Source organism: Nipponia nippon, unplaced genomic scaffold (assembly GCF_047370975.1).
Source record: "Nipponia nippon isolate SJK-2023a ecotype South Korea unplaced genomic scaffold, ASM4737097v1 scaffold_14, whole genome shotgun sequence".
Taxonomy (NCBI): domain Eukaryota; kingdom Metazoa; phylum Chordata; class Aves; order Pelecaniformes; family Threskiornithidae; genus Nipponia; species Nipponia nippon.
Window position 1 is genome coordinate 10929626 of NW_028262330.1, and position 27302 is coordinate 10956927.

The window sequence follows — 27302 nt, forward strand, 5'->3', positions numbered from 1 at the left end:
CTTGCCGTGCAGCGTATTTCTGTGCTGACCTGCTACGATCCTTGGATTGTTTGCCAAAACCCAGCAGCCGAAAGAGGGAATCATCTCTCTGATATGTTAACCACAACTCTGGTCGTGGGTCAGAACACTAGAGTCTGGAGAAAATCCAGCCTGTCTCCATCAGCTCTTCCAACTGCCGCCCCCCATCACCATTTTCCTCCTTTGATTAAAGAGCAGTGTGGATTCAGAAACCCCCAACAAAAGCCAGCCTTCAGTGGAAATGTGATTAATCCTCACTTGACTCCATATTTGTTTTAAATTAAAATTCTGGAGGAGTCCATGTGCTTTTCATATTTATTCTTCCTCACCGCGAGAGGGACTGGCCCAAGATGGACATTTCTGAGCTGCTCAGATGGCTACGTATTAGAGTGATTACAGTTATCAGCACTGAGGTTAAGGGATTTGGGTTAAGAAAAGAGGGAACTGGGGAAGGAAAAAGCAGAAGGAAGGCAGAGGAAGAAAGGAAAAATGCTTCAGTACCTTTGCTTGCAACCTAGAAACAGCTTGTGTTTGCAGTCCATTAGCTCCTGTTGCCTGCTTTATTTTTAGTGACCGTAGTCTCAGATACCAGAAGTCCTTTATAGCGTGTGCACAGTTGGAGGAAACAAGTCAGCTTAAAGCAGAAAAGAGGCCCCACGATTTTGCCAGCTTCCAGAAACCAGCCTGAATTGAATGCTTGCTCAAGGTTGCTGAAGGTTCAGAGAACATAAAGGCTCTTGCAGCGCTGATTGTAGAAGATTTAATGGGTCAGTCTGTTCTTTTTTGGCTATGCTGAACTGTGTGGTTCTGAGCCAGGCACTCTGACTTTTTTAGTGCCAAACCCCTGATACAGTCAGTGGGGCTGACTTTTGGGAAGTGCCTGGCCTTGCTTGCCTTGAAGCTATTGATCGCCCCTCCGAAGGTTTCAGGTGGGTCACTCAAAACGGGGACATCACAAATCACTTTTGCAGACCTGTGCCTGGGTGTGCTGCGCCTGGGTGCTTCTGTCGGCTGAGCCGCGGGTCCTCATGCCAGTTCAACGGAGATCATGCCCTGGGTTTTCTCATTAGCATCAGCAAGGAGGATTAGTTTGATATGGATTTATTCGTAAGGACTAAGCACCTTTCCTCCATGTGTCCGAACGGTGATGCGCAGCACTGACTTTGCTTTTACCTGATCTTGGTGCCATTCCGAGTAGGACCTGTTCACAAACCCCTCTCTAATGTTTCCATAGCAGTCCTACGGTGGCAGGATACAAAGATTTTTTTAATGCTATACTGAGGGACAGTGAGTTAAGAACAAATGATTTGTAACAGGAGACCCCGTCCACCCTCCTCCAGCCCCCCAACCTGTTCTGGTCTGCAGCGGTCGCCGGAGCTGCGGCTGGGGAAAGGCCAAGTCTGCTCCGTGCTCCGGGCTGAAACGTGCCCCAGACGGGTTGAGGTTTCTGCAAATGTAGGTTTTTCTGAGCTTGTGCAAATTCTGACTTTACAAAAGCTTGTAAATTGCCCACATTTTCTCAAGGACAACCATAAGAACACCCCCAATAAAATGCCTGCTCCAAAGTGGGAAAGGAGGTGAGGAATTTTTAAGGAAAAAGTTGCTTGAACTGTTTAACTTAGCTGAAGAATGTTATTTTTGCTTCTGTCCTCATCCCAGAAAGGGGCAGGTCGTTTTAGATATAAATTAAAGAGAAAATATTGCTGGAGGCAGATTGTTCACCTGTAAAATCTCATCTCAAATCATTTAACTTTGGCAAAGTTGTGTAAACAAGTGACAGTGAGAAGCATTCAGCAGCTTTAAAACTTCATAGTGTATTACAAATATTCATAGGCAATTACATCAAAATAACAAGTTTTAAAGAATATTAAGAAAATTTATGATTAGAATAGGCCAGAATTTAAGTTGCTGCCTTGTGTAAATGTACATAGGATTGCCTTTCATTTCATGGTCACCCACTATTTTTTTTCAGATACCCTATCAGAATATTGTCAAGTGTTCAATGGTAAGAGGTGAATAACCTGGGTAAAGGATGTGCTATCATCAGATGTTTATGCTGCTCCTGAGAAACACTCCATAGTTCACTGACAGTAGTATCTTGGGACTCTTTATCAGGAATGTAATAAGCCAGATATATGGCAAAATTCAAAACATATTTGGTTTGGACCTCTGAGATCTGGAGCTCTGCGATTCACTGCCAAGGCAAAGCTGTCCCAAAATTGACCTGAAGAAACTTCTTGCACGTTTTGGTGAGGTCCTGGAAGTTCAGAATAGCAGAGGTGAGAGGCAGCTTTCATCTGCTAAATGGTCTGTGCTTTTTTAGAAAAAGCAAACAGTGAAATTAATATTGAACCTGATAAATTCCCAAATATTTCATTGTCTCTTGCTCTTTTTTTTTTTGCAGTCATTACAATCCTTTTTGCCCCATGAAAACTGGGTCTGTTCCACTGGTCAAAACAAAGCAGTTCTGTATTATTCTGACACCAAAAACATAATAACAAAGTGAACGGAAATCAGATTTTCTTCAGTGGATTACTGAGAGGCAAATTTAAAATGGTATTACAAATAATACCTCATAATTACAATGGGAACGATGAGCACCCTTAATCATGCCTTGCAGCTATGTTTGTTAATAAGAAAGCAAAGTAGTGTTGTGACATTTTTCATATTATTTTTAATGTAGTCTACAGCTTTCAGGCCAGATTTTAAGATGGAGCAAATAGCCTTCATTGCCTCCAATATAAATAGACTGCTTCACACTGGCCAAGCCTCTGACCTTGTGTTGCTTTAAAAAAGCTCTTTTCCCCCCCGAAGTCTTGCAGTAGGGAAGGAGAGCGGATCTGTGGGACTCTGGGTCATTTCAATTGAAACTCTGTGCATTAATCATAGGTTTGACGCACTAAATATTTCTAATTAACATCCAGCTTAAAACCACATGTGCTTCAGCCCACGTTCAAACGCTCGAGCTGCACAGGTAACCTCAGGAAAACCACGAACAGATGGCAGGACATGGCTGAACCAAAAATCAGGCGAGGCATTTGTCCACTTTAAGCGAAGCAGAAGCCCGTGCAGCAGTTGTGATTTCAGGCTGCTGGAAGGGCTGTGTCCCAGCACCTCGGGACCGTCGTGCCCCGAGGAGGAGGAGGTGAGCATGTCCCGTCAGCGTGCGTGTGCCATCGCAGACCACTCGCCCCACTCGGGTCCTTGGCTGGTGGAGGAAGGTGCTCATGGCCAACGTGGCCAGCATCAATTTTTCGGTGGGGGGGAAGGCATTACAGTGGTCAGTAAGTGGGCAAGTGAGATCAGTAAGGATGGGGTTGTTGATATCTTTTTGGGTACCACCAAATCTTTCCCCTCTCTCAACTCACAAAAATAAGGTTTGCCGCAGTCAGGCTGGGAGCTTTGCTGGTCATACACCTGCTCTGGTGGTGAAGTCTGCCTCGTATCCTTTTAGTGCTTTTAGTGCTGTTCCTGGAACCGCAGTGTCTAGGGAAAAGTGTTTGAAAATTGCACGTCATTAGTATGCCGAAGAGGAGGTAATGTATGTAAAGCATTTGACCTCCTTCTGGCTCCTGTGGCTGGGACAAATTCCGATCTCATTTGCAGCAACGCAAATCCAGAGTATCTACATTAAGCACGTTAAGTTTAGTGGAGTTACTCTGAGTTTATACTACTGCACCTGGTGAATGGAAGATGTCACTAACAGCCTTTTTGTGACCCAGGGGAAGGAAGTAATGAAGGCAACCTGCAAATGAAAGGATGAAAACAGTTCCCGACAACAGGACTTTTGCAGGGGTGTGAAATTTATTGGGAGCTGCTGCATGCTCAGCATTTTTTAAAACCAGCTCACGCTTTTGGTGCTGGCAGTATGGAATTAGGAACCTTTCTATAGGCATCGAGTTTTTAAACCATGTCAAAGGCTACCTGGGGCCTACCTGGGGAAGAGGTGGATTATGGATTGATAGAGCAGTTTGAAAAAAGTTAAAGCATGGGGAAGGGTGAGTTACTCATTTCTCATTTTCCCTCCTTTTTCTGAGAGGGAAGAGAAGATGGGGAAGACTTGAAAAAAACAGAAAAGAAGAGAGGAATGAACACTAAAGCCAGTTTCATGCAAAATTAGTTGGAGGAATTAAATGGCCCACAAAATAATGTCACATTTTTTAATTCTCTCTCTGCATGTGTAAAACACTGGTGAAAGATCCACCACACATTTCAGTTTGTCTAGTTCCCCCCACACACTCCAAATCCAGTATCACGAACTATTCTCAGTATTAAAGAGTAATTTTATTTTTTTTCAAATATACAGAAAATTCAAAACATCTGGAAACTAAGGACTTCTTTGTGTGCAGCGTTTCCAGTCTGAATCCCAGCAAGCGCGGGTAACCTGTGCTTTCCTGGCGGTGGATGTGGCAGAGAGACCTGATTAACATGATGGAGGAGCCTGGCTCGGCTTTCGGATGCACCTTGGAGATGGTTGTGTTTCTTCAATGCTTTTTCATGGGAGACAGCCAGATGTAGAGTGTCAGCTTTCTCAGAAAACAGTTGGTCTGTCGCCCACATGCATTGGATGTTAATATATAGATTATGAAAATTTATGTTAATAAATATAAATTTATGTTAATAAATATATGTTAATAATTATATGTTAATATAGTATTTTATATATATAATAATATAATAATGTTAATATATAGATTGTGAAAATATTTAAGGTTCCAGGGAGAGCCTTTATTCATCCATGCAGAGAGGTACGAAGGCACCTTTGGCTGTGTGGCATGGTTTATCCATCTCGCTGGAAGCCTGTGTCCTTGTGGCCAAGAGGAGGGAAGAGTTGCTGTGCGGAGAGAGGCAGCTCCTTTGCCCTCGTGTGAATTGCTCTGGTTTGGGTCCCGGCAGCCAGACTCACGCGGACCCCTCACCTCGTCACTGGGCAGCCCTGTCTCTGCTGGGCACGTGTGGATTGGCAAAAGGAACTGTCTTTTCATTTGGCATGGGGGAATCCTGCTGTGAAATGAAATGTGGTGAGTAAGAGTTAGCTGATGAGGGCTGAAAGGATCTTTTCTCATTCACCAGGGCGAGACTCTTCTGCCTAAATGTAGATGCCGCCAGGTGACCAAATGGGCCCCAGCTCCCTGCAGACGGAGACCAGCCCTCCACGTGGTTCCTCACCTCCTACGGTACCTGCCCAGAGTAAGCAGATATTAGCCCCGAAAGTGCCTTTTTTTGTCTGTTTCACGTTTCCTTTCTTCTTCCAGGCTGTGTCTGTGGTCAGTCATCCTGTGTGCTGATTTTCTCCTCTACGTGTCATACCATGAGGTTTCATTTCGGGGCAGGCTGAGTCCTTGGCTGCTCTCTGCGCGCTGCTCAGGTCTCATTCCAGAAGCGTGTAAAGCCTCTCGTTTGTCATTATTAGACTTAATTTGGACAAAAATGCCACAGATTAGATCTTTCTTACAGGACCTGGTTGTCAAATAGTTTTAAATCACAACCTGGTTTGTCACTTTACTTTAGATTCTTAGAAAATCCATGCTGTGATTTACAACTTGGTAAGTCTGGGGAACGCACACTGGGATTTTCATGCATGCTATTGCTTTCTGTGCAGGAGGAAACCCATAGCTGGTGAAAAACTGAGGCTATGTTTATTAGGAGGTTCTCGAGCTCTTTCTGCATATCCTTGCTGATCCCAGGTAAGAAACATCCAGCTGAAACTGATGCAGGTGTTCAGGGAGAAAAGGGATGTGATTAAAAATATTTCCTGAGCGCCAAGGTAGAAGTGGTTCATGCTAAGCAGCACGATTCCTGTATCCCGCGGGATGCCTTGCCGTGTACTGGTGGAGCATTCCTCAGTGTGAACAGTGAGAGTGAGTGTGGGAGAAGGAGGGAAACGACATTAGCTTGCAATAATCAAGTGTATGAAAATTAGTAGGCGTTTGCCATGCAAGCGTTGTTTGACTGAATTTCCTCTTAAAGTGAATTTGACAAGCCTGGAAGACAGCATTACACACAAGTGCTTCTGTTTGCTCTCTGTGCAGCTATTTGCAGCAGCTGCCAAAAACTCGACGAGCTCTGGGCAAGGGTAAATTTCTTCCATGTGCTGATTTGTCGGGTCTTGTACTGCAGAACATGTCAGACACTGGCAGCTGCCCATCTGCAAAAGGGTTTGGTGGCTCCTGTGCCATCAGTGGGCTTTTAATGTAATGCTCTCAGAAATGAGGTGTGTCTGGGCTGGGCCCTCATTCGACCAGTCCTTTGTATTTTTTTACAAGGTTGTTATAATACACCTCCCTCTCCCTAATTTGTTGATTCAGTCGTCTTTCTTTACAAAGAAAATAAAAGAAAATAGTCAGCAGTGCAGAACAAATGACAGTTTACCAACAGCCTTCTGATGTTGAGCCAATGTTACGTGCTGGGTGTCTGGAGCAGTCCTCCAAAACTGAGCCAGTGTGCTCTTAAAAGAGGGGAGACGATTCTTCACCAGAAAGTAGAGTTGGTTTCTGCCTTTGCGGCATGATTACTTAACTGACTTCATTAACAACTACCTGATTGTGATGAACGGGAAACAACTCTGCCGGTCGGAGTCAGATACGGTCCAGCCTGTATCACAGACCCTGTAATTCTAAGAACTGAAGTTATCACGAGATGCTTTAACGTGAAGTATATTAGGAACAAGCAAGCCTGAGATCTTGCTGTGCTGCTGCCAGGAGGTCCCATACAGCTCTTGAGTTTATGTGAAGGCCACAGCTGCCAGGACTTAGTTTAAGCAGTTATCTCAAGGAAGTGATTGGCTCTTTCCTGCCTGTGTCTGGCCCAAATCCAAAACCACAAACAAGACTGAAGAAGTAGGTGACTGTGACCAGTTTTATTATTTTCCCTTCTGTGTCCATCTTGCTGGATTAGCTCGGGTTGGACAAAGCAGGACAAGGGCCTGAGCCTCTCGGTGCGTGTTGAAGGCGTTGTTGGAAGGGGCTCTAATGCTGACTAGCAGCAGACTGAAGAGGCTGAGCTTCTGCTGATACCCAATTAGCTGATTATCCCAAAGGGAATTGAAAATGAAGGTTATCTTTCAACTTGTGATGAGCTTCCAAATAAATATTCAACATGCATTTAATAAGACAGTTTTATGCATTATTTAAGTATCAATTGATGGGTAGAAGACAAAACACTACACTACTGATGCTGAGGTCTGAAAGGCAAGGGTAGAAATCTGGTGAATGAGTCATCAAAGGAGATTTGTATCACTCATTTTACTGGATTATTATTTACACAGTAATCATGAAAAGAATTTTAGCAAGAATTCATTTCTGCATTTTCATTGTTTGGGGATTTTTTTGTTTTTAAAGCATGAGATGAGCAGGGGTACAAAATGAATGAGAAGATTAGGAAAAAGGGGACGTCAAGGCAAGGGTGATCCTGCCTCCAGATCAGGGCAAGATTAGCAATTCTGGGGCCAGGGTGTAACTTTGTCCCTTGGAGTTTTGTGCCTGGTTCAGAGAGAATAACTCTCTCCTGTCAGGGGCTAAATCTTTTTCCTTGAACTTGGAGGGTTTGATTCTCCTCTTGCTCTCGCTTCTGGCATATTTCAGGATGGACTTTGCTGGAGGCAAAAGCCCTTTCTGAGAAGTGAATGTGTTATTGAAGGATAGTCCAGCTCCTCATGTGCAGTGGGAATTTTTAATGTCGTAGACACTCAAGGGAAGTCTTGACTATCACCTCATTCAGACTGGTGCTGGATAGATCTCGCAAGGTACAGAGCAATAATATGCCCTATTCACATGGAGAAATTGTGTGTGGCTGGGGGCTCCAGCGTGCGCTGCCCCAAGGACTGATCCCTCTGCTAGGGATATCTAACATATCTGACAGCGATGCCCGTTTTTGACCTATGCTTTTCCCTCCCTAATATTTTTGCTCCTCCAGTCCAGGTTACCCGAAACCTTGATGAGATGCTTTAGCTTGGTCCCATCCCTGCCAGAAACCCAGGACTTGGACCAACGCACCATGGTTTCAACATCATGGAAAGGTCATTGAAACTCTTCTCCTGTGGGATAACTGAGAGCAGGATCAGCCTGGCAGTCCTGGGAGACGCCACTTGGTTAATTAAATAAACCAGGGACCTCTGAGAGAGGAGCGAAAACAAGAGTGAAAGGAGGAGAGTGGGTTTTCTCCCCGCTGCGTCTCTGCCTCTCCAGTGCTTCGTTCTTCAGCTGCCCAGCGGGGCCGAGCTCCTCCCGGCAGCTCAGGGTAGGCTCTGTTTTCCTTAACACCCCCTGGTATTCCAAATATTATTTTATGCATTCTTTTTTTTTTTTTTTTAAAAAGAAAAAGAAAAGGTGCTAAAATAAAAGCAGAGGGCCTGTCCTGATTTGTGGTACTTCCTTTTTCAGCTCTCTCTGTTAACAAATTTATTAATCTAGTTGGGATTATTTGCCTTTCCTCTTACAAAATGTTTTTCCCTCCAAAGGAAAAACTGCCAATGTATTATTAAAGGAAGGTCAGATCCCAGTGCCCTTTTCCTTCTTAATTCAGTGTTTGGAGAGAAAACTTAAAGGGTGTTTTTTTAAAAGGATGCTGTTGAGAAATAAGAACTTGAGTTCAGTTTGCCTTTTGCCTTTAATTTTCCACTTTTCCCTCCCTCTTTCACTCCGTGCAACGTGACCTATTTTCTGTAGATATATGGTTTTCCAGCCTAATTTATCTAGTACTGAGTATTTGCATTTTCATTACTTTTAAGAAAGATTGTATCTCCATTTTAATTGAAAAATCACCTGTTTTATTCAAAATATAAATAATTGCCAAATGTTTTCACTGATTTTTATGGAGATTTGTTTTAAAGCCTTTATTTTGCATCTAATATTTTGATGCTCCCTTTAATTTGGTGCACATAGCTATATTTCGTAATATCTTTAAAAGATCTCAAGCATATCAAAAAGGTAGATTTTTCAAAAGAGCTCAGAACTAGAACACTGAATAATTGTTTTTTTTTACTTTTGGTTGTTAAACTAAAAAATGTTTCTTAATTTCTTTCTGATCACACTAAAAGGAAGATTATTCAGCAAAATAAAGTGAATACCCTAAATGTTTAGTCTGATTCATTTTGCTTCAGCTGCATGCTCTGAAACCATTCAAATCCCTATTGAAAAACTAAATGCTGATGATTTTTTGAAACAAATGTACTTAGGAAGGAAAACTTTAAACATTTCAAAACATCTTCAAAATGCTAAGTAGAAACATTTTTTCTTTTCCCAAATATACCTATTTTTTTTTCCCTTAAAGAAGTTATGGCCTCCTTCTTACCATGTAGTAGTTACCATGGGGTGGTTCCCATCCCTAGTTACTGATGGCTCCCTAAAACATCACCAAAGAAAAAGAGATGCCTCTGGAAGGTGATTCAACCCCTCTGCCTTTCTCCAATAACCATAGGGATAACACTCCTAAATTATGTTCCTTAACATGTTTAAGGCCAGAGAGGACAAACCTGGGCCTGTGGATGTACTATGTTAAGCACAGCGTATATTGTGAAGTGCTCAAAAGGTTCACTGGTATGTTTAGGGTGTAAATGTATTGCGTTACGTGGCAGAGGCATTGGGAAACAGTGGGGTTCATAAGTGACAGGCATTAACACCGTGAACAATATGTAGATTAGTCTATATTAACAACCACGTTCATTTAGATGAAGTTGATGAGCCAGCAGAGGAGGCTCCTCCACGGAGCGAGTGCTGTACCAGCGACCTTGGGTGGGGGCAGGAGAGGTCATACTGTGGAAGATGACAATACTGTCAAGGGCTTTTGATGCTTTTAAGGTGCTGCAGGTATGTATTAACACCAATCCTTCATTAAAGTCTAAGCAGGGTCCTTCTGTCCTCTTAATGAGGTATGTTTTGCTATTTCTGCTGGATACCCTATAATACCACATAGTGTTTTGTCTGGTGCGGGCAGTTCAGGAGTGGGTGAACTGATTCTCGCTGGAAATACTTAGAGATTCAGATAGTCTAAGGCATGATGGAAAATACTTAAACACAAGGTGTCGCATTTTTATTGCGGGATCTTTGTCTTAGTATCTGTAAAATGCGAGTTTGCTGCTTATTTTGGAAGAAGGGCTAACAGTGTTATCTCTGAGCATGCTAAGCTGACTCAGTGTAATGTAATTAATGAGGCCATCTTCCATTAGAGGACAGTGGTAAGAGCTATTGCTAATTACTTCATGGGCATCAGAGAAATGTTGCTGAAACAGGAGCTCTGCCTGGACGATGGTGTAGGAAGATGTTGATTCTTCGCAAGTCACCAGCTGCAGCATTGTGCGCTTTCGGTTATCGCTGCAGAAACTGTGCTGCTGCTGGCCATCGAGTGAGCCCAAAGAGAGCAGACAAAGCTGCTGCTGCCTGCCCAGAGCACGGCCCCCAGAGGTCTTCGTTGGCTCAAGGAGCAGGTCTTTGCTCACACCAACATAGCCTCTCTCCACTGCCAGTATTTCCTTCGGTCATGCTGGGACTTCTGAGGACAACCCGGGCCGCCTGAGGACAGCCTGGGCTCAAGCCGTTGCTCCTGAGTGAAAATGCGCTTGATGATGGACAGTTTTGTTCTTCGCAGTGGCATGAATGAGACTGGAAGGTCCGTGCTGGTAAGCTGATCCAGAAAGCACTGAAATGTGATACAGGGTGTTGAATATAGAGAGCAGTACTGGCTTCCCTCCATGTCAAACGCAGGAGAAAATGCTACTGTTTTATAAACTTTCCCCAATTTCCCCATAATTGAACTTACGAGTAGAGTGCCCTGGAAGAGACTCTTTATTATTCCCGCATCCATTTGTTCAGAGACATGGATGTATGAGTGCTGGAAACATCAAGGGCCTTATCTAACCTGACCTTCTGAATAGCAGACTATAAAATTTTGTCCATTAACCTCACCACTGAGCCCACTAACTCATTTCTGGCTAAAACATCTCTTCCACTCTTGGTCTGAAGAGACGATGTGGTGGATAATCCACCATTTCCCTTAATAGTTTCTTTTAACAGCTAGACTGTCTCTCCATTTAAAGCAGTAATTATCCCTGCTGCTCCTGTCATGTACCTGATCCACGGGTCACTGTAGTTTGCAGTCTGCACACATGAAGGTCAGGACTAGGCTGGGAGGTTGCTGTACGTTGGGAGGGAGATGGTTTGGGTAGAGGGGATGGTATAAAGGAAGCCTGAGGTGTAAGGTTCAGGTCTCAGGAATATGACCATATTTTGAGTGGCAGCCCTTAGCGCTGGGGTTTACTGGTGGCTCAGTGAGGGCTCAGGCCAGAACCAGTGCTGCTGTCCCGGGGGGATTGCAGGGATGTTGGCAGAGCTGGACAGGGTCCCGGGGGAATCGCGGGAGCTCTGCAGAGCATGGCTACTTGCTGCTTCAGCTGTGCACGGCATCAGGGCTGATTCAGCAGGTTCCTTGCTGGGTTGCCTTAGTCAAAGTAGATGAAAAACTACAGTGTTCCACCATGCCCTGCCTGGCTGCAGTGCTTTTCTGTCTTTGTTATCACAAGCCCTAAATTCACTCACAAAATCATTCAACTCCTTGTTTATCTGCTTCCTCAAGCTCCATAATTATAGCTGCTGCTGAGAGAGCAAAGCCTGGTTTGGGAGACCACCAGCACAGCCCGCGGGGAAACACCGAGCCCCCTCTGCGTCAGGATGTGCTTTCTGCAGGGTGGCTGTGTGAGTCAATGGACAGATGTGCCTTTCTCTGGGCTGAACAAATATGGCGAGGCACAGCCTGCTCCACGCTTCTGTAGCATTGCCTGAGCAAATGAGCAGCAGCCCGCTGGCTCCAGCAAGGTGAGCAATATTTCACTGGGGAAAAACTGTGAGTGAATATTGTGACAGGCAGCCTGGCAGCTGGAGGTTGCCTCCTGAACAGCTTTGGATTGACCATCTCTGTTTGCAGAGTGCGTTTTTTCAGGGCTTGTCATTTTTAAGGGCATTGATTTTAATGTGTTTTCTTTGGATGGCGATTTGACAGCGGTGGAATCGGTTCCAAGAAGGAATGGCATTCTTTGGACTTTCACCTCAGCATGCCTTGACTGGAAGCTCTGACTGTCAGTGGTACCCAGAGAGAGTTTTGTTGATGAAAACCGTTCCTTGGACCCCTCCCATGCAAGTGTTGAAAGAATGAGCCATTTGTTTGGAGAATTGTCGTCTTCCCCATGGACAGGTGCCATTTTGAGTGAAACCATCTCAAACACCGCACACAACTCTCACGGACATTGCACAGCACTGTGGCAAAGAACAGACTTCGAAGTTACAAACTGAGCAGAGATTGCCATATATTTGTGAGCTGATGGATAACTGACATCAGGAAATGTTTGCAACTGGTTGCTCATGAAAGCCTCTGAGGAGCTCTGGAGCCTGTGATTCCCTCCCTTCCGACAAACCCAATTTCTAGCAGGTTGGTGTTTGCAGCTGGAGCAATTTCACTGGGTAGTGCTCATCGGCAAAACACAAAGTTTATGACCCTACAAACGGCACGGTGGGTTTTGGTCTTCGCTTGGATACATGTTGGAAGATACCTCAACTGTAAGAGGGTGAGCCAAGGTCTGGATGAGAGGCAGGCTTAAAGAGCTCAGTCTTTAAGTTTGGCTTGCTGAAAATAAAGTTTGGAGGCAATGTGATCATGGTAGGTAATTCTCTGCACCAGGAGAAGATTTCTGATGTGTAACAGAGATAAGAAGATGGAAGTTGAGGTTAGGTTAGAAATAACACAACTGTGGAGCAACACAGTAATTACCCAGTGGAGCAGCTGACCAAGGCAAGGGGGAAATTCATTCTAGTGTGGATGCTTCACCTTGAACCTGGATATCTTCCTGGAAGGGATGCTGTAGCTCAGCCATTTGTGAGCTGGATAACATTACACACCGATGGGAAAAACGAACTGAAAAGCAGTGTCCTGGATCTTTTCACACACTGGGCAGCTTTCCCTCGTGTTACTGAGCTCACTGCAAAAATCGTTATTTCACTGCTGAAAGGCAGTAGCTGCTCTGGGCTCCGCACCTTTTTAAAGTTACTTTAATTGCAGTGCAGAGGGCTGGGTCTATGCCCCTTAAATGGAGAGAGCTGGTTACCTGTTGCAAGGACAATCCAGAGCACTTCAGTTTGATGCTATAAGTAGACACGTTCGGCCTCTCTCCAACATGTTAGGGGATAGGTGTGGGAAATACAGATATGTGGTGTGGCTGGCCAAATTGGAAATCATGAAGTAAAGAAAGAGTGATCATGCTAAACAGAAAAGTTGCTGCCTTTTTTTTTTTTTTTTGTCCTGGAAAACACAATAATATTGGGACAACTGAATTGTTTCATTTTACCCCAATATTTTGCTTCATTTTGGGGTTATTTCTTTAAAACATGATTAGCTTTTAGACGAGCAAACAAAAATGTCACTTTGAAACAAAACAGTGAAAAGTCTGGTTCTTAAAACTGGCAAAATGAGCTGGTTGTCAGCTCCGTGCCAGGTATCACCTTCACTCTCGCTCAGCTGTCTGTGCGTTGAAGTCTGCTTACGCCTGCTGATGAAGACCTCGGCGCAGCCAAGGCAGCAATGGCATCGAGTCCCTCGGGAGCAGGGTTTATACTGCACACGTTTCAAGGCTGTAGTGAAACTTCGGGAGTGCGAGCGATGCTGTGTGGCCAAGCAGGTGCCATCAACGCATCCAACAGTCGCATATGTACTTTCTTGGTGGGAGCAAGTGTTGGTTTTATGTGGCAGGACTGTCCACAGCCCCTGTTCCAGACACATGAGGCAGCAGAGCTGCACATCCAGGACTAAAAGCCATTTCTGTACAGTGTCTGTGGTGTTTTTCTCCTGAAAGGCTTAGCTATGATAAGGCAAGGTGGAATGGGACATAAATCACAATCAAATAGCTATGGTATGATGCTGTGTTTTTCCTCTTTCTCTTTGTGATATTCCTCTCAGTTCATCAGTTTTATAGCTGGGGCTTGGAAGGGCTCTGTGCCTGATTCTTGTTAAAAGTTGCAGATATCCGTTAATGTCGGGCAGCTGCTGTGGCTGTCATAGCATTTCTGGGCTGCAGGTCAGCGTAAAGGGATTTGGATAGCACGGTTCCATCTGAGGGGCTGTCTTGTTACTTCTGGTATATTGGATGACTCCTGGAAGCAGTTTTCCTGGACTATCACAAGGGTTTGTAATAAATCTTAATGAGGCACCCCTGCTATGATAAATCATTTGATTCTCTAGTGGGATCTTGGCTTATGGTCCCCAGGGGAGAGGGGAGGAACCCCAAAACCTGTGTCAAGACGGTGCCAGTGGTTACCTGGCTGTTTAACATCTAGCTAGAAAACATTGCAGCAGTCACCCAAAATCCCCAGGACGTTGTCTGCTGTTTGTAAGTCAGTGTTTACATCCCAAGGCAAACAACTGCTCTTGAATGGGATGCTTTGTTTTAACCCAAGTCCATTAGCTGGAGGGATTCTTCCCTCTCCCTTCCTCTTGTGTTAAAAGGATCCAGGAGGGATTTACAACAAAGTCAAGAGAAGAGGTGACAGAGCCAGAAGTAAAGCCCACCTGAAAAAACGCTGCTGCTGCTGCTTGCACTTTGTTGGCGAAAGCAACCAAGGCTCTAGCTGAGCACTGGTGCAATTGGGGTGAGACTTGGAAAACACATAGAAGGCAGCAGCTGTCCTCATGTGGACCTCAAACTGAACTAAAGCAAGCTGAAGACCAGAGTGGACCAGTTTCCCAAAGGCATGTGACACATTAGGCCAGTCCTGCACCTTCACCACCACCCCTTCCCCCTTCCTTTCCATGTTACGTGTTGTTCTGGGTGTTTTCTTACACCATTTTTGCTGTCAGCAGTAAGCAGACACATCCGAATGCGGGGAGATTTCCAGGCAAGGAGGTGCAGGAAGCACGAGGCAGTGGGCTTGGAGAGATCCCTGGGAGCTGTCAGAGGTGTAAATTAACATCATTGCTAATTTGCCTTTCTCTCAACAGAGATGGCAACACTCATGGGTGTCAGTCACTGGTATGATGGAAGACAGAACCTGTCAGAAACATGTCCATGTGGTCTCTCTGGCCAAGACACTTACAGGGTAATTTTTAATTCATTAGTGTACGACCTCTTGATTAAAACATTTACATGGTTTGTAACTAAAAAAGGTCCTAAAGGATCAGATCTAAAACCTGTTGAAGCAGACCTAAGTCTTTAACTGACTGCAGCAGGCTCTGAATCAAGCTTTGAAGTAACTGTTGATTTGGAACCATCTAAAGAGATGGTGTAAGTGCTGGTAAAATACAGGTTGGGCAAAGGTGATGGGGTGATAAATCCCAAGGAGAAGAGGTTAGGTTACAGTGATCTGCATTGCTTAGTTAAATGGATTCAAGCCAGCAAAATTATCTTAATTCAAGCAGCTGCTTTTCTGTAATCCTGTAAGTGGGTTAAACTTGTAGGATGGCAGAGATTCATCCCATTAAACTTGGGGACTTAACTGTGGCATCTAAGGTAGAGTGTCATCACCCTCAACAGCGGAGAGAGAGAGAGAGAGGAATGACCAGAGGATGATCTGCATTTTAGTGGTCTCACTGCTTTGGCAGCTGCCTTTCCTCACTCTCTGGATGAAGAGAGAGCTGAGGGAAGTGCCTGCTGTTTGGTGGGAGCAATCTGGATCTACAGCTCGGAGGCAGGGAAATGGAAAGAGCCTGAGAAATACTGTGGGCATCCCTGTCAGTAGGAATTCTAGTGAATTGCTGTGATTAAAAGGGCTGAGGTACCCTTGGATTTGTTTGGGGGATTGTTTTAAGATGAAGTCTGATAAATTTATGGAAGGGATAGTATGACAAAGCAGCAGAAGTCCTAGGGCTTGAAAAGCATAACAAATCTGTTGGTATCTCCAATGGGTTTGAAAAAAGATCAGATCCCTCTTTATTTGTACCATATTTATATAAATTTGGTGTTCCCTGGCTCCTTCTGTTCACCTTTTGAGATCAGGAAGGAATGGTTTTCTCCCTTGGTGCCTTATTTGGTTTCTGGTGGGCTGGGGGAGCTCGTCCAGGTCTCTGTAGCCCTGGAGCCCGCAGCATGGCAGGGGGTAAGCAGCTCACTTCAGACTTCCTGGTGGCATCACGTTCTCTGTGGTGCCCGACTGTTGCACTCAGTCTCCAAACCTGGGGTGAAGAGGGAATTTTCCATTCAGGTTCATTTGGTAAGGGCTGCAGGGGATTGCTTGGTAGTTATGGCATTTTTTTTTTTCTTTCTTTTTTTGGTCGTGTTTGTTTTGCCAGCCTAAATAACAAGATCTGCTTCCCATGTTCCCCTAAGAGCCATATTTAACAAATTGCCTGCTAATGCCCTCCGTGTGTTTCCTCGGTCTGAGGAGGAGCCCTCAGGGGAGAGAGCCTCTGCCACACCATTTCTTCCGGACTTCATGTGAGAGATAGGAAAAGAGACGTAAGGGGGTGATGGTAAATAAGGTCTATTTTGAAGGGGAAATGGAGTGCAGGCCTGGGGAGAGACAGACACAACTCATACTACTGGAATGCAATTGCTGATGGACTGGTTAAATTTAAAAGGCAACGGCCCAGGCCCAGATGTTTGAGAACTTCAGCATGGCTTGAAACTGGCATAGCAATAAAAGGGCTCTTGTTTGAAAATAGTTTCTTTGAGGTTAAAAAAGAACCCTTTAAAGTGAGCTGCACCATCTGGCATTGAAATCCATGGGTCCCAGGCATGGTGATCCAGTGATGCAGCTGTGGAGTGCCACCATCCTTCATGAGTGACAGATCTTCGCCTTGCCACTGTCCCTGTCCAGCACCAAGAGGGATGCAAAGCCTCCATGACTGGTTGAGCGTTGCCATGCTGCTATGGCTGTAGCACAGCATCTCAGATGGTGACGGAGGGGTGGCAATGGTCCCCGTAGGCAGGAGGAGGGATGTCGTTAATGGGGAGGAGGGGAAGCCACTGTGTTTGTCAAAAGCTCTGGCACCCCCTAACTCCAGGCAACCATGTGATAGACATTAAGTACAGGAGAGTCTGTAGCCATCCCATTTACGTCCCTTGCCCATCGTTAGGTCCAAACCAGACCCAAAACCACCTAACAAACTGAAATTGTTAATATGGAAGACGGAAAGCATGAAAAATTGCAGTGAGATGCCAGCTGAGAGTTGGGGCTTCTTTTTGGTGCCTTTAGTTGCAAATGTCCTAACAGTCCTGGGAACTTGGTAACACCTCCTGCTGCCCTTTCATATGCATTTTATTTTTTGAGGTGAGCAAGCTGAAGCGGTTGCAGTAACACGCTGAAAGTGAAGTACAAAGGACAGACAAATATTGCTGTTTCCTATGGAGTAATTCTCCATTAATGGTCCCTTAGATGCCAGGGAGGAGCTCCTTTGGTGATATTGCAGTAGAACTGTAAGGTCAGGCTCAGGAATTTGGCTGCAGATAAATGAGACCATGGCAGAAGAGGCAGAGCATGTCAGACCCACCTCCTACCGGTTGCCACAGACCTCCGGACTTACCGTGGCAGAGCTGCTTCTGCAGCCAGCAAGCTCCACTTTGAAATCGCAGCCTCGCCGAGGTGAGTGGCAATATTCCCATCGTCTTTCGGGGGCAGCACTTCGCCCCCACGCTTTCTAATGTGCAGCTGGATCTTTCCCAGTGATCCCATTAAGGCTCTTCAGGGAACAGCGGGGAAATTATGTTAAGAAGATAATTATAGAGTAGCCCGGATAAAAAGGCAGGTCAAGAACAATTTGAAGAGTTGGGGAATGACTTCAGTCAGCTGAAGAGGTGTCATAAGGTCTCTATTCTCTCCAAGGCATTTACTCACCGCCTCGGATGAAACTTTAGCTGCAGCTTTGTACATGCTTTTCTGGTTTTCAGTATTTCCCTGGCACAGAAAACTCCCCTTGCTGTATGTATACCAGGTACTGGCAGAGCTGGAGTTAGCTGAGAACAGTTGGATTATAGGATTTAGAGACAGATGGGACCTTTTTCATTATATTTTTTTATGATTAGCTCACAACATAACATGTGAGGCAGTCACGTATTTCATATTCACACAACAAATTATGCATCTAGTATGAAATAGCTCTCGTTTCCTTCTCTGAAATAGAGTACGAATTTCCATCTGGAATATATAATGTGGTTTCCATATGTACAAACAGAGACTTGTTACAAGTATCAAAGCAGAAAGAACGTTTTGGATGATAATGTGCTGTGAAAGTGTCTGTCCGGGGAATGCATGAGAGCCATCAGTTGATTCACAAATCTTAAGACAGAGACCTAGCTCAAGGGTGGGGTTTAAGCCCAGTAGGATCTATGAACCCTGTGCCTTCTGGCTAAGGATGCTGAATTTAAGACATTCTTGAGTGGACCGTAATGCCTGAAGTTCAGTCTACCCAGACCATATGAACAAAAGGTCAAACCCACTTTTAGATCTGGAAAATACTTGGTTTCTCAGTTTCCAGAGCTCAGCTTGGGTGGGTGCTGAGTGCCTGCTTGTGTGTAGATGGCAAGTGTGTCCTGGAGAGGGGGCTCAGGTTCACGCTGTCACCGTTAACCTCCTGCGTGGCACATCGTTCCCATTCTGGGGCCAGTCCACCACCAGTGCCTGGACCAAGCTGCTGCAAATTGTTGCTATAGGTCTGTTCTGGGAGCATCTCCTGCTGGTGGGTTGACAGCCCTGATGGTTGGTGTCCTTCAGCGTGACTGGCGCCAGTGCTATGCTGAGGCTGCGGAGAATTTCTACTTTCGTTACTTCCAAGTCAGACAGGCAGTCTGGCCCCGCTACAAGCCAAAGGTGCCCCGCTACCAATTTAACATCTTAGTTTCTGGTTAGTTTCCATTACACATAGAACATGTCACAGTTTTCACCTTTTTTTTTTTTTTTAACTTATCATATCCTCAAAGCCTGTTCCTGAAGGGTGAATGGATTATTTATTGCACAGTGCAATTTTGTGAGTATCTATGGAAATGGCATCTGGTCTCCAAACGGAGACCTTCTCCCCCCTCCAGGTCCTTAAGAGAACATGACAGTAATTGAGCAATAATGAAATGTTTCAGGAGGAGTGTCGGAAAGTTCAGAGTGGTGTGGGGGAGTTATAAATCTGGGCTGAATTTGGCTTGAGGAAGAAACCCCGTTATAAACTTATTAGCTGCTGACACTGTGCTTCTCTCACCTTGCACAAGATGTAAAGCTCACCTCAACACCGTCACACTGCCTTTCACTTGCACCTGACTCAAGGTGCTGCCGTCTCAGGCACCACTCTTTGCTTCCCAGGAGATCAGTAGCAGAGGGATCAAGCACACGCTCCCATGCATGTGATATGCTCTGGCCAGACCTTGATGTGTTGCTCCTACCGGGACAAACCTTCTTCTCGTTGAACTAGAGTTTGGATTGCTAATTCCTGCAATAAGAACCTGGGCCAAGCCTTTATAGGTGCAATCAGTACATCTCCCTTTTGAAGTAATTTGTCCCAAGAAAATATTGAAGCCGTGGCTTCAGTTTTGTCCAAGCTAGCTTTTGGGTACCTAAATGGAGACTTTTATCCAGCTTCGTAGTCCTCCATTGATTATTCGTGTTGTTTCTAATTTGTGTCTCTCAGAAAAGATTGCTCTTCCCTTTCCTCTTCAGAACGATTGATGGTTTTAGAAATAAATCTGGAGTTTCAAATTCCAAGCTGGGAATCTTTTAGCACTGGAAAGCTATTTCTGACATGTCAAATTCTGTCAAATTCTACTCTTATCTTGGAATAAGTTGCCTCCAGCTTTCAGCCTAAAATTTGGTGCCTTACCTAAGGAAATTGCATAGGCTGTTGCTACAAACAGTGGTGGGAAATTGGCACTTGCAAGTGGTGATTCATCTCGCCTATTTTACCTACATTTCTTGGGACTGGATGAAGGTGTGTGTTTCCATGGTTGGCAGAGGTGTCTGTGTGGTGAGTTTGTGTTAGACATCCCGCTCTGAGACTGTGAGGACGGACTTCACCTGAACAGATACAATGATTTGCAGTGTAGACATCCATATCTGAGAAGATATCAAGGTGTCTATCACCCATGCAGAGAAATAGGTACTTGTAAGGTGTGATTTATCTGGGCTGTCTAGCTCAGATGGAGAGGGGCATGCAAATATTGAATACTGTTGCTTAAAAATTATTTCTGACGTTGTCTAGGAATGTCATCAGAAGGTTTGTGTCTTGATTAATTTTTGACATCTATTGTGCAGTCATTTCTTGATCCGTGTGATGTGCAGTGTGCAGCAAGTGGTGGACGCTAATCAGAGTATTTTGTTAGTATGTAAAATGGCTGGTAAAAGCCTATGTACTTGACAGCTTTGCAATCGATCAAACCCGTGGTCCTATCAAGGAATGAAATCAGGTCTTCTTGACAATAGAAGGAAAATAATACGGTGCATCGCTTCCAAACTGGTACTTAGGTGTCCTGTATTCAGCCAGAATAACTCAGAAACATGTAAGGAGACTAAAAATATTGGTCTGACTGAAAAATATTTTCTTCATCTGGCTTTGTGAATCTTGTGAACTCTTGTTTCTACAGTCAGTGGTTACAAAATACTGCTAAGTGTCTTTTGGAGAGAGTTATGAAGGGACCGCACATTTAATTAATAGTGGTTGCATATGTCTAAAAAAATTCCTGCAAAAAGTGACATTTTTAAGGAGATCTCATGGTGAAATTGCTCTGGAGGCAAAGTTAGGGTTTCCCAGTTTCATATTTAATTAACTTAGTCTGACTTTTATAGGGCTTTGCGTTACGCATTTCGTTCTTCGGTAAACAAATGGCAGAAAATTAAAGCAGAGCAACTGCCAATGAACAGTAAATTTAATTGAAAAATAGTGAGTTGCCATGGGGTGCCGTAGGGTTCTGCAAAGATAACGTTATTTATCTTGGAGAAGTTCCTCTAGCATTTGTCAAAATGTGATATATAAAAGGAACAAAGGGAAAAAATACAACATTAGATAGGAAAGGGCTAAGGCCTTATTCCTCATCCTGAATTTCAGACTGGAGTTTGGTGGAGTGAAAAACTGATTTCCTGCGCTCCATGGCAGCTCAGTACAATTTCCATCTGATGCATCGCTAAGTGAAGTGTTGTGCCAGGAAGAGAAGTGACTGGAATTTGTAAGGTCCAGATGAGCAGGAAGGAAGATGAGCATCAGTATCGCAGGAGGGGAGAAACGTGTGAAATGATCTCGGTTCTTTCACGGTGAAACAAAAGACTAGATCTGAGTGCTCTCTCTGGTTTTCACATCTATTTCAAGGGAAATTAAGTGTCTGGAAGACAGAAGAGTGAGTCCTTGAATAAAGGTGCTGAATAAAGACAGCAACAAGATGTCTTAATCTTGGGTTAAAAAGATACATTTGTATCACCAGATTTGGTCCTCTTTGTGAAATACTTGAAATTCAATCTGTTTGAATAACTCTCTGGGCAGTGAGCAGCAAGAGCAAATTAAAGACATTGACTGACAGTGAACTTTTCATCCAGTTGACAGAGTAGGCAGAGTTACTCTGGATTTTTCAACGGAGTAAATAGATCTGAAGCCGAGGGTGCCTGCCTGTGGGTGAAGACAATGTCCTGGGCATCCCAAACCCTCCCTGCTAAGCTGTGGTCGGTGGATAAGGCCCCTTTCACCCTGCACACATTTCTTTGATTGCGATGTGTAGCAGCTCCTTTTTGCAACATCTGTTTTCCAAGCCCATCGTTTTCCAGCAGCTCCCACTATGCAGCAAACCCACCTTATTTACAGCCTTCTCATTTGGAGGGCTCAACAGAGCCCAAATTTGGCTGACATTTGCAAGGTTCCTGCTTTTCATTTTGACCCATTCTTGCTTTATTTTTAGCTGTTTTAAAATGACACATGTTTCCGTCTTTTAGGTAATGAGATGCTTTCCACTTAATTCAATCACTAGTTAATTTGATCCTCTATTTAATTTGTTCCAAACGTCTGGAAGCAAAGTTCTGTATCTTAAGTATATGTATATATTATATGTATAGCTTCCATCCTTTGCTCTGATCATTCTGCTTGCTCTAAACAAGCCTTATAATTCAATCTTAGGCTATTGAAACTTGCCATTTAATTAATAAGAAAAGCCAAAATCGAAGCAAGATAGAAGGGAAAGAAAAGGTTTAAGGAATGAGTCCTGGTCATAAAAGATGACTATGACTGAAAGTTGCATCATGGAGTACCTGCTATTGGCTAATAACTCTGTTAAGGGCTATCAAATCTGTGAGGGTGGGGATGAATTGATGGATAGCAAAATCTTTTAGGAAAATGTTAAGAATGAATGTGAACAGCCCCTTGCGTGGAACAAGATTTGAGGCTCGTGGTGATAAAACGGAACATAAAACCAAAAATGTTATATAGTGAAGTTTCATCTGTCACCCCAAGGCCTTTGGAGCTTGGAAATCAGACGGCGAGGGAAGAACGCTGCTGCAGCCTGTGCTAAATCCGTGTCGTCTCCAGCGCTGTCAGGAGCACCCGCCAGCACTCCATAAAGCTTTCACTTCCATCCCCAACAGATGCCCGAAAAACCCCTCACCAACCTGGTTTAATCAAACACTCACCTCAGTGATCAACCTCTGTGCTGGCTTTTCTGGCTTTAGTATCAACAGATCGGCCCATATGAGTGTCACATCCAGCTGGTATTTGGGGAGTGGATCCGCTTTCGGCTGCCAGAGCTGTATGTATTTGTGTGCAGGAGGAGCATGCACAGCCCGGCCCTTCGGCTGCGGTGGCCACAAGACGGGCAGTCTTGCGTAATGCTTCCCAGTTTGCTCTTGTGATCATCTAATGGGGTTTGTGAAGGCAAGGGAGGGCAGATGTGATGGGAACCTGGGGCTTTTTGGCCTTTGGGCCGTGTGGATTGTTGGCATGGGGTGGATTTTTGCACGTCTTGGTCAGAGTGGCGTAGCTGTGGGGCAGCAGAAGTCCTTGTCAATGAATCTTCACATTATTCTGCCAGGAAGCTGCCAAAAATCTCACCATGCAACTCGCTTATTTTCAAGGTGCTTTGCATGCTGGAAAGACTGAGTGTGTGCCTGGGTGTGAGCTCGGCTTGTGTTTCCCATGTCTGAGCAGTAGCAACTGCCGGGATGCTCCTGCAAGATGCCAGTTTGCAGAGCGCCGGGGGACGGAGGAGGTGATGCCCATGCGAAACAGATTATTCCTTGGCAGGGAACCCAACTTTCATTATTTTCCATTGAGAGGTGAAGGCAAATGAAAGCCAAGTCAGCTGGCAGCCCCATGAATACTGGGAGCCGCGCTGCTTCCCCTGCATGCGTGCCCTCTCCCTCTGTCTGCTGTAAAAGCACTAAGTGTGCTCTTCGCTGAAGAGGCACAAAGGTTGCGTGAGGTCTGTTAGGGGTTTTCAAGGCTGGGAGAGACTGTGGGTACGGCTGTAGCAGGGTTTCTTGCGCAGATTCTGCTGTTGCTGGCAAAAGAGGTTTCCCGCGTGCAGCTTTGGGTGGCTTCCTCCTGCCCACAGTCTTGGCCTGCCGCGGGTGGCCGTCCCCGCAGCAGAGGAGCACCTGCTGCAGCAGTGGAGCATGACGGCGTGAGGTGTTTGCAGGGATGATTGCAATGCTGGGACAGGAGGGAATTGGACGTCGCAAGCAAGTGAGAGGCAAAACCACCCAAAAGGCAAGGGAAGAAGTGGGGAGGTAGCGAAACCACAGATCTGGTTAGCAAGCAGTGACACGGTGTTGGCTGGGTTTCAGTTCCCCCACGAGATGGAGACAGCGCTGCTGGTTTCGGTTACTTTCCAACTGTGGTGCAGGAACAATTTGTCTTAATAAATTGCGAGGAATAATGCAGTGGGACAGAGCTCTTGAGAGGGCGTGAGGGTTTTTATGGGAACCACGGGATGAATATTAACAAACAGATCATGTCGTTATTGCTTACTCTTGGTTTATGACCTGGGCTCCATGGCCCTTCGTGGCCTCTGTGCCCCAAACTCTAAGCTGATGCACTCTGATCTCTATCGACCAGTTTCTTTTATGTTGTCTGTGGTTTACATGCTGGGGATCCATCGCTGTGCCGCAGCGTGGAGGTGAGCTGATCCCTCCATCTCACCAAGTAGCCACCTGGGGAAGCATGCCATTAGCGTGAGCATCAGCGTAACGAAACTCCTAACAGAGAGAAGAGGCTTTTTCCCTCCTTCACAGAAATAAAAGCATCATCTATGCTGCTTTCAGCTCTGTTGCTGCTTTCCTGAAGCCAAATGCTTCAGCCTTCCTCCTATGCCACTGTCCCTATGGACTGGGATGGTAGCTTCAGGGCAGCGCGGGACATCAGGGAGTGCACTCTCAGGAGCCCAGACAGCATTCCTGACTCTGCCACTGCTCTCCTCTGCAGTCTTGGTCATGTCACTTCACCGACGCGACGTGGGGCTGTGGTTTGGTGTGCCACGCACAGACAAGCCCAGGGAAGTTGTTTCTGGCAATTGTAATGCAGCTGGCAGGAGTTGGGGTTTTGCTGGATGCTTTGCATGCACTTCAATATAACTGGTAACTGGAGAAGCATAAGAAGCACAGGATCAATGTCAAAGATTGCCAACAGCAAAGGGAAATGTGCTGAGAAATGGCATGTGAATGCCAGCACTTTGGGGCCTTTATTTACGACAGTGGCTGGTTGCAGTAACAGGCCAGCTTGCTCTCATTCTGGCCTGTTTTTATCTTGATTTCAGTTGTTTGGTTTTTTTCCTTCCCCCCCCCCCCAAACATACGCTGTGTTCCCAAGTAGCACAAATGAGCTGCTCTTGTTTCTGCTGTTGTTGTGGTGTTGTGCACCTTGAGAGACCCAGCTGTGGTCCAGGGACTCATCCTGCACCCACCATCACTCTGTGGGGCTCTCCACTGTCCATGCAATAGGTGCAAGAGGAGACCCTTCATAAACATAAAGAGCCACCTTCTGTTCGTCTCTCATATCTTCCAGACCTGTCTCATCTGCTTTCACCTACATCTTAATCTCCCTCCTCTTCCCACTCGGATGGAAAGCAAACCTAACAGAAAAAGTGGTGCTAATGATCACGACCCCACTACTATTTTATTTCCAATTGGCAGCTCATGCAAGCAGCCCTATTTTCTGTTCTAATAGGAAACTTTATGATGTACCAAATTACCCTGTAATAGCCTGCGCTGAGTTGCCTCCTGAAAGGTAAACGATTTTGATTTTTTATGATCAGTTATTATTACTTTTTTTGCCTATTCCATAAAAAAGAGGGGGATTGCATTAAAGAGACCCTAAGGTTGCAAACCGGAGCCGCTGGGAGCCAGGTGGTGCCTTAGGACTGCTGCAGGTGTAGGGCAGCGCTGCCGGACAGCGGCTGGTGGCTGCTGGATGTCACCTCCCCGGGGGCCTGGTACAACCACGCTACAGCTGATAGCTCACCTAGACGCTGATGGGTGGAAGAAACCGCTTGGCAGGCACAAAAAGGGAGGTTTTGAGGGCATGCAAAGCCCAGGCGTTAATTCTGCATGTTGTGGAGTGCCATCTCATGGCTCGATATGAATTAACTGGGACTCCTGCAGCTCCGTACTGTCCACAGGGAGCCGGGGGCAGCTGCTCCTGCTCCCTTTAGGCTGGTGGCCCAGTCAGGGAATTATCCAGAGAGGCTGGCAGCAGCAGGAGATGGGAGCACTTAATCCAGAGCTGCTCTCCTGTGCTAGTTGCGGAGAGCTCCTTTCCTGGTAAATGGCTTTGTTATAATTAGGGTAGCTGAGCCCTTGCGCAACCCAAGTTGGAAGTGGTATGACTCTGGAAGTCCCGTTAGCATTTTCCACCGTATTTTGCAGTGGAGAAGCAGCAGGGAGGTGTGGGATGTGATCCAGGGAGGGATTAGGCAGGAAACTTCCCACGGGCATCAGGGCATCCATTTTATTTTAGCTGAAATTAGGTGCCTAAATATCTTTCTGGCTCTGCATGAAGGTGACTGCAAAGATCAGACCTAAATCATTTCAATGTCTGCTTGTATTTGTAAAAATATGTGATTTTGTAGTTGGATCTGGCTGGTGAACTGGAGACTTAGAGGAACTGGAGCAGGAAAGGTGAAGTCCTACCTGGTAGCTATTTGTTCTGTCCCGCGGTACGGTAAGAGCTGATGTTGCTCGCTGAGGAATTGCTGGCCCATATTGGTCTGTATCAGGTGCTTTTAATCACTGCCTGTAGCCATCACATTTCCATCAGCTGATGTCAATTCTGATAAATCTGACTGCAAAATAGGGAACGATTTATGTGAAAAAGATTTAAACTCGGTCCAGTGAATGCACTTTTCATTTTTTCATTATGCATATTTTTCCAGTAACTAAAAATTGTTTGAAAAATCTTCTGGATCTATCACCAGTTAGTTCAGTAGAAAAAGGAGATCTGTAATGGTGAAAAAGCAGTGATGATTTTGTGAAAAAATGATCATACACTTTCCATTGAAGTGCTTGTAAAAACCTGTGATTAAAAATACTGTATAGAATTCTGCAATAACAATTTATCTTTGGTTGAAAAAATGACATTTAAACACATCTATCTTTAATATCTAAAGCCATACTTAGAAGGTTGACCATCATTGCTGATTAGCGTAGCTGTGTGGAGGATAATGTGCTTTTGATGATGATGATGTTTGTTTTGCCTGGTAACACAGCTCCAGAGCAGGGCGGCCCCATTGGTGCCTGCTGCTCGACTCGCTCCCCCTTTGTGCACGCATCCGTGAGCGCCAGCGAGCTCGAAGACAGCTCTCCAATCATTTGAATAAAGGGGGATTTAATGGAGCTACAGATGTATTTATAGTAACTGCTGTTGCTTGCCTGTCTCAATAGACTGTCACTACGATCTAACAGCAAATCAGATTCCAGGTGCACTTTTTGGCACAGATGCCAAATGGGTTGGGTGCCCGTTTGTTTACTGGGCGCAGACTCCAGTGGCCCTGGGTGCTGGGACAGTCCCCAGGCTGAGCTGTGCTGGGAATGCTGGTGGCTGGTGCATGGGTGCAGGGTGGCTGGGAAATTGGACCCTGTGGGTTATCCAGAGGTGATTAAGAACAGCCAGCACTGGTTCCCAAGTGTCCCCACCTCTGCTCGGAAAGCTTTTGGGATGGCCACTTGGAAGGTGACAAGCTCCTTCTGCCCATCTGTTTATCTGGCTAATCCAAAAATAGCCCCTGGAAACCAGTTCCCCTTGGAGAAGCTGAAGATCCATTTCAGCATGTCTGGTTTGAAAATCCCTGCCCTGGCTGGAGCCGTCAGCCTCTGTCTGCTGGACTCACCTCGGTGGTTTTGGGAGGCTCTTGCCTGCCTGGGCATCCT

General features: G+C 45.3%; 1 long non-coding RNA gene across 1 annotated transcript in view; it reads left to right on the plus strand.

The window, feature by feature from the left end:
• Positions 1-27302, plus strand: part of LOC148056471 (uncharacterized) — a 67890-nt gene that overhangs the window by 5848 nt on the left and 34740 nt on the right. Inside the window, exons 2-6 of the long non-coding RNA XR_015703320.1 lie at positions 2134-2297; positions 2943-3163; positions 4325-4563; positions 5092-5208; positions 5621-5705. This is a non-coding gene — a long non-coding RNA (uncharacterized LOC148056471). The remainder of the gene's footprint in view (positions 1-2133; positions 2298-2942; positions 3164-4324; positions 4564-5091; positions 5209-5620; positions 5706-27302) is intronic.